Here is a 14532-nt window from a genome sequence, read left to right on the forward strand (position 1 = left end):
TAAAAATTTCTTTAAAGAATGAATGAGGGGGTGACTAGGTTGCCCAGTAGATAGAGCACTGGCCCTGGAGTCAGAAGTACCTGAGTTCAAATCCGACCTCAGACACTTAACAATTACCTGGCACTGTGGCCTTGGGCAAATCACTTAAACTAACCCCATTGCCTTGCAAAAAAAAAAAAAAATGAAAGGCTAATTTTTTCCCCTTAGTTTTAATTCCTCTTTCACATCAAGAGTAATATGGAATTAAGTTAAACACGACTGTATCCCTACAACTTTTATAGATTGTTTACTGCCATCGGGAGGGGAGGAGGGGAGGCAGGGAGAGTGGTAAAAAAATGAAACTTGCAAATGGATGAATGTTGAAAACTAGCTTTGCAAGTAATTAAAAAACTGAATTAAAATATTTCAATTAAAAAACAATAAATGCTCTCATGGAGAAATGAAGGGGGAGGGAACTTTAGGCACTGTGAAGAAGGATGTCAAAAAAGTATGCTTTTAAACGATTCAGGAAAGAAAAACCCATGAGTCAAAGGGGAGGAAAAGGGGGAGGCTTTCTATTAACCATTTAATTGAGCGAAGTGAAAGAACAGGTAACTAATTAAAAACAAAGAAAGAATTGAAATAAAGAACTGACAAATACCCATAAGGAGGGTGGAAAGGATTAGGAAGAAGGAAGAGAACCTGTGGGAACAGGATGATATCAAAGTAGTTTAAGCAAAAATAATCTTAGGGGTTAAGTACTGACTTAAAATAGGTTAAGGGGGTTAAGAAAACAATAATAATAAAGTGCTAAACTGAGGAAAACAGAAATTGAACTCTCACAATTTTGAAGGGAAAGCACGGCATCCAATAACATTCAAGCCAGTAACAGAATGAATAAAGCCAAAAGCCCCTCAAGTCTACTGTTTAATACAGAGAAACAGAGCAAGAGAGAGACAGAAAGACAGGGAAAGAGAAAGACATGGAGATACAGAGTAGGGGCAGAGAGAGGCAGAGACAGAGACAGAGACAGAGAGAGACAGAGCCAGACAGTGAAAGTGAGAGTGAGAGTGAGAGTGAGAGTGAGAGAGAGAGAGACAGAGAGAGAGAGAGAGAGAGAGAGAGAGGCCAGCAAGCATTTTTATATGCAAAGACATGGGGGGAGGGTCAGCTAGGTGGACAGATAGAGAGCACCAGTCCTGGAGTCAGTAAGATATGAATTCAAATCTGGTCTCAGACACTTAATATTTAACTAGCTGTGTGACTTTGGGCAAGTCACTTAACCCCATTGCCCAGTAAAAACAAAAACAAAAAATAAATATTAGAAGCAAAGACATATAAAATGAAAATAACAAAATGAGAAATGAGAACAAAATTTGCCATGTATCTAAAACAAGCAAGAATCATAATCATTTATCAGACAAAGAAAAATAAAATCTCATGGTCTCAATGAAAATAAAAAGGAAAATTATCTTGAAAAGAGCCTGTATAATTTGCAATAAATACCCCAAATAGCATTATTTCCATATTCATAAAGGGAAAAATAATTGAACTGCAAGAAAGAGATCATATCATGATAATAATAATATAATATTTTCATCTACCTCAGAATACAAGAAGAGCAAAATGTTTTCTCAGTTTCAGAAAACAGAAAGGAACCATGTTTGGAAACTATAACCCAAGGGGCGTGACTTTGATTCTTGGCAAAATTCTGGGACAGGTGATTCAAAAAGATGGATAGTAAAGAGAAGGTTAAAACTGGTGTCCTCCAGAGAATTCAGAGTGATTATGAATCAGTGATATGTAACCAAAACAGAGAAATGTTAAGGAGTACTTGATGTCTTTCATGCTGTTCTTCTGATCAAGATAGAATAGATGGTAGATTCTGAAAGAGTTAAAGGACCAAATCAAAGAATATAGTCATTAATGGGTCAGTTAAATAGTGTACAGGTGAATGCTTAACAACTGTCTCTCTGGGGATAAAAACAAGCATAACATATTTTTAACTTTGATGTGCAACATTGAAATTTTCTGTATTACTTGTTTTAAAATTTTTTTGAAGGCACTGGCCTTAAGTGACTCACCAAAGGTCACATTGGGAGCTCATTATTAAGTGTCTTAATAATATTTGTCCTTCATTCTTTTTTAAAAAAAATTATATTTTTATTTTTGTACAAATGGTGTTTTTAATTTATTTTTATTTTCTTAGGTTTTTGCAAGGTAAACTGGGTAATTAAGTGGCTTGCCCAAGGCCACACAGCTAGGTAATTATTAAGTATCTGAGACCGGATGTGAACCCAGGTACTCCTGACTCCAGGGCTGGTGCTTTGTCCACTACGCCACCTATCCATCCTGGTGTTTTTTATAAATTACAAAACTAATCTTCTTTAAAAGTAAACATAATACCCACTTACCCCAAAAAATATAGACCCTCATGAGCAATAAAGTAAAAGAAAGAGGGAAAAAATAAAATTGAAATAAAAAAATAATAGGGGCAGCCAGGTGGCTCAGGGGACAGAACACTAGCCCCTGGAGCAAGCAGAACCCGAGTTCAAATCTGGCCCCAGACACCCAACAAGCACCCAGCTGTGTGACCCTGGGCAAGTCACCCCAACCCCATTGCCCTGCAAAAACAAAAAAATAGTAAATAATAGTAATAATATTAATAATATTAATAGTAGTAGTTCACTCTGTGTTCCAACACCACCAGCTCTGCTGTGGGTGGATCACATTCTTTATGAAAAGTCTATCACAAAAGCTACTTCCATATTTCCTTCTGTTGCTATTGCTGATCACAACTCCCTCCATTCATACTTACCCACTACCATACACTAAATTTTCTCTCTCCTTTCACTCTGTCCCTCTTCTTCAATGTGCTGTGGGGTAGCTGAGTGGCACAGCAGACTGATGACCAGCCCTGGGGCCAAGAGGCCACGAGCACACATACCACCCCTAAGGCATAGCAACCACCAGGTCCTGTGGTCCTGGACAGGCCATCCAATCCCAGCCCCTTGCAAGAAGTAAAAAAGAAAATGTGTTATATCTGACCACTCTCCCGCATGATCCACCCTCTCCACCCCCCTTCCCCCATCCTCCTTCTCTCCTTACTCTAGATGTCTATATCCCATTGAGTATATATGCTGTTTCCTCTCGGAGCCACCTCTGATGAGAATGAAGGCTCCCTCATTCCCCCTTGCCTTCTCCCCTTCCGTATCCTTGAATAGCTCATTATAATAAAAAAATCTTATTATATGTAATATCTCAGCCTATTCCACCTCTCCTTTCTCTTAATTCCATTACATTTCCCTTTTAGCCATTGACTCTACTTTTACAATATATTATATCTTCAAATTCAGCTCTCTCCTGTGATTCATGTATAAAAGCTTCTTCTACCTGCTCTATTAAATGAGAAGTTTCATATGAGCATTATCAATATCATTTTTCTATGCAGGAATACATGCAGTTCATTATCATCATCAAATCCCTCCTATTTTACTCTACTCCTACATTCTCCAACTGAGTCCTTATTTGAACTTCAAATTTTCTGTTCAGCTCTGGTCATTTCAATAGGAACTTTTGAAATTCCCCTGGTTCATTGAAAGTCCATCTTTTCCCCTGGAAGAGGATGTTCAGTTTTGCTGGGTAGTTGATTCTCGATTGCATTCCAAGCTCTTTTGCCTAACAGAATAGTATATTCCAAGCCCTAAGAGCCCTTAATGTAATTGCTGTTAAATCCTGCATGATACTGACTGCAGCTCCATGATATCTGAATTGTGTCCTGGCTGGTTATAATATTTTCACTTTGACTTGGGAGTTCTGGAAATTGGCTATAATATTCCTGTGGTTGTTTTTTTTTTTTGGGGGGGGGGGATCTCTTTCTTGCTGAGATTTGTGGATTTTCTCAATTTCTATTTTTCCTCTGCTTCTAGGATATCTGGACAATTTTCCTGTAGGAATTCTTTAAAAAGGATGTCAAGGTTCTTTCCCTGATCATGACTTTCAGGTATCCCAATAATTTTTAAATTATCTTTCCTGAATCTGTTTTCCAGATCAGTTGTTTTTTCAATGAGATGTTCCACATTTTCTTCTAATTTTTCATTCTTTTGGTGTTGAAGCATTGTGTCTTGATTTCTCATAAAGCACATGAATTGGATTTGAGTCAGGGGGTACTGTGTTAAGTCATCAGCCTCACTTTCTCCTCCAGAGCTATCTGGATCCACTGGCCAGATAGGGATCAGGATGAATGGAGATGACCCTGAATATGAGGCAATAAGGGTGCAGTGACTTGTCCAAGGTCACACAGCTGGTAAGAGTCAAATGTCTGAGGCTGAATTCAAATTTCTGTCCTCCTGACTCCAAGGTCAATGCTCTAACCACTGCAACATCTTGCCATTCCTTCTGTATCACTTTCTTAAGTCTAAACAATTAGCAAAAAAAATGAATCAAGTCTTGATTTTTTTTTAGTGTTTCCTAAATTCTTTTTCTTTAAGTTATTTTTTTGCAAAGCAGTGGGATTAAGTGGCTTGCAAAAGACCACACAGCTAGGTAATTATTAAAAGTCTGAGGTCATATTTGAACTCAGGTACTCCTGACTCCTAGCCAGTGCTCCATCCAGTGTTTTCAAAGCTACCCAGCTTTTCTTTGCTTCCTTGTAGGTTCTATTTTGTTCTCTGCTGTGCACTTTTTACTTTATTTTTTTCTCCCTCTTCCCCAAGTGCCCTAAAGAAGACTGCAATTAGATACATATATATGTGTGGGGTTTGTGTATGTATATGTATATATGCATACGTATATGCACTTTGTACTTATATATATAAATATATATATATATATATACATGCATATACATTTTCTCTTATAAGAATAAAGAATTTGACCTGAGTTCCTTATAACTGATCTTTAATTTTTACCTTATATTTCATCTGGATCTTATATGTTAAATTTTCCAATACATTCTGCTTTTTTTGTTTTAAATTTTTAGTCTTCCAGTTCAATAAATGTCCATTTTTTAAATTCATAATTATACCTAACTTTTCTGTGCGTTGTAACTTCAGATCTTTTGCTCTACAAAATATAGTATTTCAAGACCTACAATCCTTCAATGTAGTAACTACTAGGTCTTGCATAATCCTTGTAACTCTATGATATTTAAATTGGTTCTTTCTTGTTACTTGCAGTGTTTTGTCCTTAATCTGGTAGCTGTGAAACTTGGTTATGATATATTCCTGTAAGTTTTCATCCTAGAATCTCTTTCACGTGGTGATTGGTGAATTTTTCCTATTTTTATTTTGCTTTATTCTTCTAACAGCTTCAGGACAGTTTTCCCAGAATAATTTTTTTATAATATTGTATCAAGAGAAATTTTATCACAGTTTTCAGGTAGTCTTGACTTTTTATATTATTTCTCCTTCATCTGTTCTCTAGATCATTTGTTTTACTGATGAGATATTTCTCTTTCTCTTCTATTTTTTTCATTTTTTTGATTTTGTTTATTTTTTTCTTGGAGTCTTAAAAATCATCAGCTAAGGGACAGTTAGGTGGTATACAGGATAGAGCACCAGCCCTGGAGTCAGGAGGACCTGAGTTCAAACCTTATCCCAGACATTTAATTTTTCCTGAGCTGTGTGAACTTGAGCAAATCACTTAACCCTACTGCCTTGTAAAAACAAAAAAAAGGAAAATCATTACATCTCCTCACCCAATGGAATTATTTTCTTCCCTCAGTGTTTGATTCTATAATTCAAATTGACTGACTTTCTTTTTATAATTTTCTTGACTTTCTTGATTGCTCTTATTTTATTTCTAATTTTTTTCTCAGTTTCTCTTACTTGATTTTTAAGGTCCTTTTAAATTTCTTCCAATAACTCTTTTTGTGCCTGGAAGCATTTGACATTTCTCATTGAAACAGGATTAATTTTTTTAGCTACATTATCTTTCTCTGAACCTGAACCCTGATCTTCCTTAGCACTACAGTACTTATCTATGGTTGGGTTCTCTCTCCTTCGCTTGTTTATTTTAATTTTAACTTCCTTTTTAGCTGCTATTAGCATAATCTAGTCCTAGTACTTGTCATTTCTTTTAGCAAATACTATCCATCACAATCACATACCACAATTTGTTAAGCCATTCCCCAACTGATGGATATCACAAGACTTTTCAATTTTTTGGCCATCAAAAAAAAGAGCTGCAAAAAAATGTTTATTTTATCTTTTTTTCTTTTTCTTTGATATCTCTGGGATGCAGACCTGGTAGTGGTATTGATGTATCAAAGGATATGTGGTTTTATAGCCCTTTGGTCATACTTTCAAATTGTTCTCCAGAATAGTTGGACCAGCTCAGTTCACAATTCGACCAACAAAGTTGCTTTAATTACATCTTCTTTGGTGATATATTCATTCTTTTCATTTTTGGTACTGGTAATTTGGTTTTCTTTTTTTTCTTAATCAAGCTAACCAATAGTTTATGTATTGTATTGATTTTCTCATACAACCAACTCCTAGTTTTATTTATTAGTTCAATTATTGTGTTTTTTACTTTCTATTTTATTATTTACTCTTTTGATTTTTCAAGATTTCTGTTTTGTTATTAACTGGGGCTTTTTAATTCATTCTTTTCTGTGTTTTTTTAAATTGCATGCCCAATTCATTGATTGGCTCTTTCTCTTTTTATTTATTTTATATATTTATTTTTATGTATTAAGATATGTAAATTTTTTCAAACTACTGGGGAGGTTGCATTCCAAAGTTCTGGTATTTTGACTCAGTGCTGCCATTTTCTTCAGTTAAATTACTGATTGTTTCTATGATTTGTTCTTTAATCCACTCATTCTGTAGGATTAATATCCAATAAATTTTTATCTATCCTTCTAAAGTCTTTTATTAAATGTAATTTTCAATTCATTATAATACAGAAAGTGTGCATTTAATATTGCTGCCTTTTCTGTAATTGTGAGGTTTTTAATGACCTAATACAAGGTCACTTTTTAAGGGACCATGTACAAGCTGAAAAAATGTATAACCTTTTCTATTGTCATTCAGTTATCTCCACATCTAACTTTTATAAAATTCTGTCTGGCATCTCTTTAACTTCTTGTTTATTTTATGGCTAGATTTATCTAGCTTTCAAAGGGGAATGCTGAGATCCATTATTAGAAAAGTTTTGCCATTTCCTTGTATAGCTCATTTAGCTTTTTCTTTGAGCATACGGATGCTAAGCTATTTAATCTTCATATGTTTAATATTGATATTATTTAATTGTTTATGCTACCTTTTAGCACAATATAGTTTAATCAATTATCTATTAATTAGGTCTATTTTTTGTTTTTGCTGTGTTTGAGGTCTTTATTTCTACCCCTGCCTTTTTTACCTCAGCTGAAGCATAATAGTCTACTCTGGCTCTTAATAGGAACTCTGAGTATGTCTCTCTATTTCAAGTATGTTTCTTGTAAACAGCATTTTGTTAGGTTCTAGTTTCTTATCTCTTTTGCTATCTTCCTCCACAAAATGAGTGAGTTCATCTCATTCAAACTCAGTTATAACTACCGTTTTCCCCTCCATCCTGTTTTCTTCTGCTTATTCTTCGGTCTTTCTTTTTATACACTGTCCATCCTCAAAAGCTTGTTTTGGTTGTGACCAATGCATTCCTTAATCTGTCCTCCTTTTATCACCAATTTTCCTTCTGATTAAGGTTCTTTCCTACTTTCCTGTAGGGTAAGATATATTTCTATGCCAAAGTGACTGTATATATACTTCCCTCTATGAACCAGCTCTGATGAGAGTGGGGTTCAAGTACTGCCTGTCACCTCTTATTTCCCCTCGAATGGAATTCTTTTTTTTAAGGTTTTTGCAAGACAAATGGGGTAAAGTGGCTTTCCCAAAGCCACACAGCTAGGTAATTATTATGTGTCTGAGGGCAGATTTGAACTCAGGTCCTCCTGACTGCAGGGCAGGTGCTCTATCCACTGAGCCACCTAGCCACTTCTCTCCAATGTAATTCTAATGTAAAAACTCTTTCTTGTGCTCTTTTATGTAAAATAATTTCCCGTATTCTTCCTCTCCTTTTCTCCTCCTAATGCATCCTACTTTCTCATCCCTTCATTTTCTTTGAGATCATCCCAACATAATCAGCTCACATTCTATGTGGAGCTGCTTTTAGAATGCCCTCACTCTGCATCTGTACTTCACAGTATCTCCTCCCTTCCCCAAAAACTCTTACTGTATGTCTCAAAGGGCCAGGGTCCTCCCCTCCCTCCCAAATTTCTGGGATCCATCTGCAATCATTCCTTTTATATTTGGTCTGCATCTGTGTAAGAACATTGTCATCTCCCCTTTCCTAAGTAGGGATTGCTTCTTTCATTGCACTTCTATCCCCAACACCCAGTATAAATGGTTGGTAACAACTTACATGTTTGGAGATTGGGAAGTGATGAAGATGACTTAAGGCCCACTTGGGGTAAGCCAGTTCTCAAGCCAGGAGCCCCCCTGCCATCCTACCCCCAATCAGTTGAATGACCTCCATTATCCTGATCCTGGCTTTCCCAAACGTCTTGGTCTTAGATTTGCCAGCATAAGGCTCACAGTGTCCTCTTAGGTGTCTTTTTCTGGCTCACAAAGACTGGTCTTCTCAGGAGCTTTCAGAATGCTGGAAACATTTTTTTTTAGGTTTTTTCAAGGCAAGTGAGGTTAAGTGGCTTGCCCCAGGCCACACATCTAGGTAATTATTAAGTGTCTGAGACCGGATTTGAACCCAGGTTCTCCTGACTTCAAGGCCAGTGCTTTATCCACTACTCCACCTAGTCACCCTGAGAATGCTGGAAAGTTTTAAGTCGTACCCCAAGATGACTCTTTGCCTTCACATGGGCTGGCTAGACCACATTCTCCCTTCCATTATATTGCTAGCTCAGTAAGACCTTGGAGAGTAAAGGTCAGCTCAATCAAAGCATGACATGGACCTGGGATAGGGCTCATAGCTCTGGGCCCATGGGGTCAGTGGGATGGTGTCTTCATTCAGAAGGGCTTTACCTGTCCTGGACCCATGCTAAGAGCTTTTTTCTTGAGTCTGCCTCTCTTTTCCATCAACACTGCCCTCAGAGGTGGCCACCACTTGCCTCGGAGTGCTTGGCCAACTCCTCAGCAGGCTGCTAGGCTAGCTGCTGCCAGCTGGAGGCTTTGGGCAACTCTGGGCCTGGCTCTTGCCACTCAGCCCCCCCTACTTGGGCTTCCAGGCCAGCGATGACTGTAGTCTTAGAACCAAAATATCATAGGAAGAAAGGACATTAGCACCTAGAATGAAGAACTAGAAGAAACCAGGGAACAGAGGCCACTGGGGAAATTGGGGACCTCAAAGCACTGGGTCATTTGAATGGGAGACATGACAGGACAATCTATGGACTTTACACAGTCCATCGGACAAAGAAGGAACCTGAGAAAATGGTGGAGCTCAAAGACTCTTAGAACATAGCCCAAGAGGGGACCTCAGAGACTATAAAAGAGAAACCGACAGACCTGAGCATGACCGCATACCACAGTCCAGCTACACATGGAATGGATGGGTGTTGGTCGGAATCTAACCTGACTCCCTTATTTTACTGATGAACACCTGAAATGCAGGGATGGGGAGGGACCTGGGCCAAGTTGCAGAGTTCATGAGTGCCAGAGCCAGGAGAAAGGAAAGGTAGATGGTCTTAGATGGTACAGTCAGGGATACAGGATCACTGGGGCTAGATAAGTTTGAATACTGGGGCCATCTACCTTTCATCCCTCATCCTCACCATGTGACCAAACCATCTGTTCTTTAGCAAAAATATTCTAAGTACTAAGAAAGACGCAATTGAAGTACCCAGGTACTACAGTGAGGATCATACAAGAGATGGAAGCTTCTTCCAAAAATGAAAGGAAATTTAGGATACAATACAAAGGAAATATATGTGAGCCAAAGACAAATTAGAATCTTTTTAGATTCCTGATGAAAAGACTTGAGCTTAGTGGTATTTCTAAAATGTAAATACAAGAGTACAGGAACATGTAGAAAAGTAAATTTTTTGAAGGAATTGATGATCTAGATTCTAACAAAAGGAAAAGATATAAGGGTCCCTTCAAAGCCTAAATACTGCAAGGAGTGATGAGGAAGGACCCTGGGGGGTATGCATTGATTTTCTCCTGAGAGTTTTAAAGAGAGAAAAGAGAAAGAAGTAACTATTGTGGAAAGGAAGGAGTCAAACTTGCTTTTTCTCATAACTGATGTTAGGAAGAATAAATGCAAGGAGCAGCCAGGTGGCACAGTGAAGAAGGAGGAGGAGGAGCAGGAGGAGGAGGAGGACCAGGAGGAAGTCCTGGGGAAATAGGCAACACAGGAACACCATTTTAATATGGATCAGATAAAAGATGAACACTGACACATACAGGTTTGGTATAGAGATATAGCTGACACTACAGGGTAACAAGATGGGGGTAGGAAGAAGGGCTTGATGTGAAGGATAACACTGGGGAAGAAAAGTGCCACAAGTAAAACAAATTTCTTGATCCTGAAAGGTTGATTAAAGGGGAGGGGGGGCAGAGAAAAACCAGAATACTATGTAAGGAGGGCTACCTTAGATTTCCTCTTAGAAAACAGGGAATAGGGTGGAGAGGTGACACAGTGGATAGAGCACTGGCCCTGGAGTCAGGAGGACCTGAGCTCAAATCCCACCTCAAACACTTAATAATTACCTAGCTGTGTGGCCTTGGGCAAGCTACTTAACCCCATTGCCTTGCAAAAAAAAAAAAACAACTAAAAAAAGAAAGGAAACTGGGGAATATAGCTAAACAAATTGTGGCATATGAATGTAATGGAATACTATTGCACTGTATTATTTCAGAGAATCTTGGATGATAGGAACTTTCAGAGAATGAAATAAGGAGGACCAGAGGATCAATTTATAAAAGTACAACAAAGCTCAAGAATTTTTTAAATTCTGAACTTAAATAATAGAAAAATAGCATTTTCATTCACAAAAAAATACAGAAAGGACGTTATAGGTGAACCATGAATTTACATTACATATGGCTGGCTTTTTATAAAGTATAGAATAAATTCTACACATTACTTTCAAAAATGCCTTACTCACCTCTACTTCCTTTTGAACAGCTATTTTTCTCCTCTGCATATATTTAAAGACATTTAAAGGATTCTCTTGTATTTTTGACATTAAGACTTTCACCCCATGATTCCCCCCTGCCCCCCCTTACACACTGAAAAGAGAGAAAGAAAAAACCAGTATGAATGCAAAAATGAATTCACACAATGGCCATGCCCCAAAATGTCTCTCTAGCCCTCCCTCTGGGCAGGTAGGTAACCTGCTTCAACAAAGGTACTTAAAAAAACATGCTTATAGCATTGATCAGTTCCTGAGGCTTTCAATATTTTTATTTAAAGAAAATGACACAAATTTCAATTTGAAAGAATTTCTACTTAATACCCAATGGATCACTTTACAAGAAAAACTACTTTCTTCCACTTCTGTTCTCTCTTAGGATGTAACACACAAAATAAGCCCCACCCCTTTGGAGAATTAGCCTGAATAAACTATAGGGAAAGAAATGTGTTTGTCTTTTCCAAACTAGCTGCAAACTGTATTGCATAGTAACGTCACAATTTTTCATGGAAGACAGAAGATTTCACTCTTTTCCTTTAAAAATTGAATTCAAGTGACACTGAACATCCATTTGCTTTGCAATATCAATGAAACCAGACTTAGGGATAAATACCTCTCATCTCTCACCTTCAAACACACACACACACACACACACACACACACACACACACACACACACACACGCACAAACACAAACACACACAAAAACACACAAATAAATCATCAGACAGCCCAAAATACCTTTTCTAAGATCATTAGATCATTTCCCTGAATTTGTCTATTTCTTTTAGTTAAATACAGACCAGGAACTAAGGAAAGGCAAGACTTGGCTTAATGTTTAAAACTATGTACATATTCATACATCAAGTTCCCCCTCCCCACAAAGTCTGCTGGATACCCCAAAGTATTCAGACAGGCTTCTCTAGAAACAATAATTAGAAAAGCTTTCCATGGCTCTTCCCAAAACTGGTCAAGAACAAGACAAGTAGGAGGTGGGTGAGAGACAAACTTTCCTCCTGCACCCACTTGGGGGGGGGGGGGAAAGACCCTTTCCCACTGCAATCAATTTATCAGCTGTCTAGTTTATCACATTTGGGATTTTTAAATGATAATTTTTAAATTTACCAACTAAAAATGTGCCCATTAATTGACCACTTGCCTTCATCTCCCTGGAGATGTGGCTGGTTAGTCCCCATTCACATCTTCCTCCTGGTTCTCTCAGGTAGATGCTTGAAAAATTAGGAACTGATTTTCACAAAGGACACAAACAATTCATCCCACCAGGCCATTTGCTCCCTTCAGCATGGGCCTCCTAGCTTTTTTACCTCCTGGGAACTGGAAATCCCACTTTTCCCCCTTCAAGTCCCACCCCCCTTTTCGTCATAAGAAAAGCTGGCCCCAAGGGCCTCAGCTTTCAGGCCAGCCCACCCTGAATGAAGGGGCTCCACACAGCACCTCCCTTCCACCCATTGCCATTTCCCTATCACGACAACCAAGACAAGGATGGGGGCAGAAGCTTACTCTTTGCTTGTTTCTCCCAAAGAGTCCTGCAGATGGACCCATCCCATTCTGGTGGACTCCCGGTTGCTCTTTGTGATAAATCAGATCCTAACTCCTAAATAATTTTTCCCCAATCTCATTGCCTCCCCAAACAAAATTCTACAACATTCACATTGAAGTCATTAAACAATAAAATTTAACATTTCTCCAGGTCTACCCAGCACCCCATCCCTTTTTCCCTTTCAGTTTCTTAGTCAGAGTCCATAGTTAGAGTCCATAATTTTTTTTCGACTGGTTAAGTCTGGTCCAGGAGGCAGGCTGGGAAATTATCGGATTCTAGTGAAGAGATTGAGGGCACATGCAGATTTCTTTTCTGAATGAGCTTTACGAAAAACGTTCCAAAACCTCAGGCTCTTATCTCCAGACCCTGTAACTATGGTCTGGCCATCAGGAGACAATGCCATATACAGAACTCGATAGCTGTGACCTTGGAGTTTGGCTACCTGGTTCATGGAAAAGTACTTCCAGATAATGATATGGTTTTCTGAGTAGCCGTGAGTACTGACCATCTCATTGTCTTGCTTGGACCAGGCCAGATTGCACACTTGGGAACCCGTATCGATGCACTGGAGGGGATGTCCCCTCAGGATATTCCAGAAACGGATGCAGCAGTCGACTGAACCACCTCCCGATGCCAACAGGCCATGCTGGTGGGGAGACCACGCGAGGGCTTTCACAGCTGCCTTATGATTGGTGTACTGCTGGAATGGATTTAAACTATGAGAATTCTAGATTTGGAGCCTGTTGTCGTTTCCACCGGAGGCCAGCAGTTGGTGATCTGGGAACCACCTCAGTCCACATACCTCCTGCTTGTGGCCTTTCAGCTTGCATTGAGAGTGCGGGGAATATGTCCGGATGTCTCTCTGGAGGATCTTTCGGTCTCTGCTCCCTGAAGAAATCTGGTCCCCATTCCAGGCCAATGAACTGACCCTGTCTGTGTGGCCCTGCAGCGTAGTCACTTTCTTTTGAGTTGTCACGTCCCAAATCTGCACAAAGCCTCTGTGTGTGCCAACCGCCAAGAAGAAGCCTCTTTCATACCAGTTCACTGAGGTCACAAAATCATCTTCCACAAAGAGGTCACACAGTTTAAATATCTGGCTTGTAGTAGCATTCCACAGGTAAACACAGGTGCCCAGGCCCGCTGTGACGACATTGAGCCCAGACCAATCCAGCAGGTTCAGGTCGTAGTCATCACAGAGGTCAGGGGCCTGGAGGATGTTGAATGGCTTCTTGGAGATGTTCCTGGTGAACTGCCGTATGGATGTTAGTAAGGTCTGACTTTCGTTGCTGAGAGGTGAGAAAGCATATGGTGAGACTTCACTGTCAGGGTTGTAGCTCCTATGGGACACGTTATATGAGTAGGTGAAAAGATTCTTTTTATTCTAGTCAAGATACAGCTCTTGGTCTTCTGTTTTGGGATCCTGGAGTTTTTTGATCCCTGCTCCCAGCAGCTTCAACAGGGCAGAATAAATGAGTTCACTTTTTTTGCTAGCCAAGTTAGGTTAATTGGTTTGGGGTGTCAGACTGGGAGGTCTCTCAGAGTCACACTTGCTATAGAAGTGCAGGCCCCAGGTGGCTCTAGCCCTAGAGGGAATGAAGCGGTCCCCAGATGTGTTGGAAAGAGATGTGGAAAAAATGGGCAGTGACAGATTCAAGCTCATCTTGGCCCCAAGATAGTACTAATTCTCCAGGGACCAGATGAACACACAGTCTCTGATAAACTCAGCTCAAGTCCAAAGTGACCCCTGCCATTGTGCAAGGTCAGACAGATAGAGAAAAGCACACTAGTGGCCTCTAGAGAGTCTTGTGGGACAGTCTTCCTTTGGATATGGGTCTGTGGAGATGAGATGCCTCTTGGTGGC

The 14532-nt window shown here is 39.2% G+C and overlaps 1 pseudogene; it reads right to left on the minus strand.

Annotated features, from left to right (window-relative positions):
• Positions 1-12866: 12866 nt before the first annotated feature.
• LOC141502293 (fizzy-related protein homolog pseudogene) lies at positions 12867-14331 on the minus strand (annotated as a pseudogene).
• Positions 14332-14532: the final 201 nt, after the last annotated feature.

This window comes from Macrotis lagotis, chromosome X (genome assembly GCF_037893015.1).
Source record: "Macrotis lagotis isolate mMagLag1 chromosome X, bilby.v1.9.chrom.fasta, whole genome shotgun sequence".
In the NCBI taxonomy this organism is placed as follows: Eukaryota; Metazoa; Chordata; class Mammalia; order Peramelemorphia; family Peramelidae; genus Macrotis; species Macrotis lagotis.